The following is a 4198-nucleotide window of genomic DNA, read 5'->3' on the forward strand; positions in this document are numbered from 1 at the left end:
ATCTGCTCTCGAGTTTTCCCAAAGGTATCCTCGGTTTGCATAAGCCCATGCAAACACAATAAACATCTTTTATTTCTTAAATCACAGCACGGTTTTTCGTGCATTCGACCAATCAGCGCCCATGTTTTTAAAAGGCTATTTTATAATTTAGCATATAACACAAATCAAGAACACAACACAAACTACTTATTTTTAGCAAAACATAGTAATGAGAGGGAAAATTCACAAAGCTCAAACATTTTTTAAAAAAACCTGTTAATATTTATTGCTGGGTTGCACTTCTTTTAAGGTGACTGAAAACAACGTACGTGGCTCGCCACGTCAGCATACAGGGAAAATTCACAAGGCTCATACATTTTAAAAACCTTTATTATTTATTGCTGGGTTGCACTCATCTTAAGGTGACTGAAAACAACGTACGTGGCTCGCCCACGTCAGCATACAGGAGATGCAAATAGCATAGATAAAATATTCTTTTGTATCAGACCACCAACATGGCTAACATAAAAATTAAGAATGACCGAGACGATTTCGGTTTGCTTTCGTTATCAGTTTGCAAAACCGTTCCTTCTTAATACACGACGAAATGTTGTTAGGATCAATACAATATTGGGGTGAAATTGGTGGACGATGAAGGAGGGCTAGTAGTAGATATTGTTGTTTTTAGATTTGACATAATTCATTGGGCTCACAGGTTTTGAATTTATTGTCGAAAACTATATACTCGTGCAAAGGAAAGTTAATTGAAATTGCTAGACTTGCTGTCAAGGACCATATATACTCGTGCAAAAATAGTTTAGTTGACTTGTCTTGAAGAACGATACTGGTGCAAAATTAATTTACTTTAAAGTATATGCTGAGTTATTGTATCTTCAAGTGAAATACATGAATAAGCTTCTTCAACAATATACGTCCATATGACCATTCCAATATTGTATACCTTTTTTATGTGAAAAGGTTTTAGTTTGAAATTTAAGTTACCATTTGATGATATTTGTCTTTTCTATTTACTAAATGAGCTACGCGAACGAGCAAGCTCGGTAAAACTGTCATCTAAATCAGGCTCAATTATTGACATTTTACTGACCAAATTAGTAAACATTCTAGGTGTTGTTCCATTATTTCGCACATTTTGTTGCGATGAAACTTGCTGTCGAAGGTTAGGCAATCGACCATCGACTGATACAGAATGACGTTTGATGTTTGCGTTGTCCGTGTGAGTTGATCTTGTGGTCTTTAAAATATTTTCTTTCCCAGTCTCTCGACGTTTTTTCTCTTCAGCAGATAATCCAAACAACTTTTCAAATGTTTCATACAGCAGTTTTGCTTTTTGCTTATCTTCACAAAGCAATATATGAGCCTTGACATTCAGTTCGTTTTGCTCGCGAGCAATCATGATGAAGTACCGAGCGAACTCCTCTCTTGTTGTAGAATATACGATATCACGGATATTTGAGATCCGGAAACTTTTTAAAACTTGACCTTCTTTGTTATACAGCACTGCACCACATAAATCGATCACCATTCTAAGCTTACTGCCGTTCTCGCTGGAGAAAAGCAGCATTAAGTCGGAATATATCTTAGTGAAATTCCTGTCTGTAATGGAAGAGGCGTTATCAGACTCTTTATCAATACTTGTGGAACCGATAACTTTTACAACAAATTGAGAACCTGCCGCAACCGAATCACTTTCGTAGTTTTCTTGCAAACTCATGAATCGGCGTCGTCGCCAAGATGCCATTTGTCAAAAAGGATTCTACAAGTGTAAATAATCGAGTTCCGTTAGTAGAATGTAAAGCAATTAAATAAGTAATCGTACAAAAATAAACCCTCTTTGTACGTCAAGGAAGTAGTAGAAGCAGGTTGTTCGAACTTTGATGCACAATAATTTGTAGACTTAGTACTATAACTACCTTCTATATACACATTGAACAATATGTCAAGTACAGAACTTCTTAATTGTATTACCACTTGAAATTTGACTACAGCAAGGACTGGCTTGTTCCTACCAGGAAAATGACAAAGCTTCTTTATAATGCAAGAAAATTTGGATTATTTTGACGCTATGTTGCTACACGCAGAGCAAAATCACTAAGCGTTCAGCAACAGCTAAATTACATACATGACACCTCCACTTTGTCCATGCATTTTTTGTTTTGACTATTATCTATTTATGTATGCAAATTTTGGTGTCAGAGTAATATAACAGATGTTTACTCGAAAATGACAAAAAGTTTTCATCGGTGAAAATTTTAAGAATACTTTTACGATGCACATACAATATACGTTTGACACCTTAGTAGAGGCACAGTATAGACAAAAACAGTAGCCCCGCTCTATAGCATTTTTTTGTTTTATTACGCATGTGATTAGCATATTGTAGCCAGTCAATTGCTTTTCGTGGCTAGTAGGAAGGCAGAGATGGCTAGCTGCAGCCAGTAATCTAATCAAATAAACAGCACCAAGTTGCACAGTGGAGTACCACTGCTGTATGTTTCTATACTGTGGTAGCGGCGTAAGAAATTTGAAAATTGAGGGAGAGGGGAAATCATTTATGATTTCAAAGAACTTGTACAACGGAACATGCATGTATTAATGAGCTCCCCACCTCAAGTTACTGAGTTTGGTATGCTACAGTACTATAGTATCTATTTAATCAACTTTTACATATACAATGGTAGACGTAGTAAAATTCTTATATTTTAATTATATTTATTGTTTTCTTTTACAATCTTTCTGTCATCAAATCATTCGAACGTTCAATCAATCGATTATTGCTTTGCTTTTTCTACAATTTTTCATTCCACCCACGCAAAGCAGATGTTAATTTCTCCCCCCCCCCCGGTCAAATTTGTTAGCTTGACAGCGATCCCCCTCTCCAGCTGCATTACTCTGGTGCTGTTATTGATTGCAGTAATATATGAAATAGTAGAAGAAATTCTAGAAGCATCTGTTCATTTTAGGTATCACACTTATCAGTCCAGGGATACTCAGTGAGTAAATTGTATTTCGTTGAAAGGAAATTAGCGATTTGTGTATGTAATACTGTGTATATAAATCAACATTTGATATGGAACGTTGCTATGGCGATGACTTATAAAAACAAATCACATGAAACGAAGGATGGAGCACAATGACAATAATGAAGGTCTCAAAATTTGCGAGTGAAGGGATTTTGCCAACGTGTGTTGACTGTATTTAATGACACATTAACGTAGTGCGGGCGGTTTGAAATCACTATATCAAGTTGATAACAGGGAATAAATTCTCTTCGTCTTTAACCGTTTGGGAGAAATTAGAAAAGCTGGGCTATTTGTCATAGAAAGTACTTTTGTTGAATTCAAATTCAAAGCGCGAAAATAAAATCACGTGCAGTTTATTGAATGCTACGATTCTCGTCAGTTTTTTCCGTTTTTTAAAATTTCAATCCAGGATGAATTACTGCATGAGCTATGCCTTTCATCCAAAACGCGTATTCAATGACACTGAAAGTTGACTATAGTCAATTGTCCATTCTCGGCGATAATCAGCGCCTCTTTGTTAGCGGAGAAAAGAACCACGAATATAGGTCTTTGTTAAAGAACCACGAATATAGGAAAAAACCAAAGATAGTAATCAAAATTTCTATTTTGTTTATTGGAGAAAAAAAATCACCTGTACTATAAACAAGCTGATTTAAGTCATTTAAATGCAGTTGCACTGAACGCTGATAATTAAAATGTCGACAGCTTTTATGCAAAACAGTCAATATGAAGTCATTAGCTTGGCGTAAGAAAGATTTTCAAAACATGATAAGAAAATGATTAGTCAAAACAAAGGAGAAATAAATTGCATCCATGTTTGTTCATCTGTTGTCTTTCAGGATTTTTTGTGTCGAGCGTATAATGTTTCAAAACAGTTAGTGGAACACCGACAAAATATTGTCATTGAAATTCTCGTTCTATACTTTAGACGTTGTCACATGTCGGCTGAAAGTTAAAAAAGAAGGTCAACATTCTGTATTGCGTTAGTTTGGTTGTAAACTATCGCCGAGCTTCTCTCTGATATACCACTCAAATCCAATTACTGTGTTTAGAAACCATGGTATGTAAGTTTATATTATCATGAGTAAACTTTTTCTTTCGTATTGGAATCAACATATTTGAAGTTGGGCCTAAACTCGAGAAATTATTGTCAGTTGAATAAAGTCGATATTATA

At 35.3% G+C, this 4198-nt stretch overlaps 2 long non-coding RNA genes across 2 annotated transcripts in view; both read right to left on the reverse strand.

Annotated features, from left to right (window-relative positions):
* Positions 1-375: 375 nt before the first annotated feature.
* LOC124454306 overlaps positions 376-4198 on the reverse strand; it is an 18253-nt gene continuing 14430 nt past the window's right edge. Inside the window, exon 3 of the long non-coding RNA XR_006951393.1 lies at positions 376-567. This is a non-coding gene — a long non-coding RNA (uncharacterized LOC124454306). The remainder of the gene's footprint in view (positions 568-4198) is intronic.
* On the reverse strand, positions 683-2119 carry LOC124454305. Its single transcript, XR_006951392.1, has 2 exons — positions 1914-2119; positions 683-1756 (listed from the first exon to the last, which is right to left on the reverse strand). It is a non-coding gene; the product is annotated as an uncharacterized LOC124454305 (long non-coding RNA).

The sequence above is a fragment of the Xenia sp. Carnegie-2017 genome, unplaced genomic scaffold, assembly GCF_021976095.1.
Source record: "Xenia sp. Carnegie-2017 unplaced genomic scaffold, XeniaSp_v1 HiC_scaffold_3, whole genome shotgun sequence".
In the NCBI taxonomy this organism is placed as follows: domain Eukaryota; kingdom Metazoa; phylum Cnidaria; class Anthozoa; order Malacalcyonacea; family Xeniidae; genus Xenia; species Xenia sp. Carnegie-2017.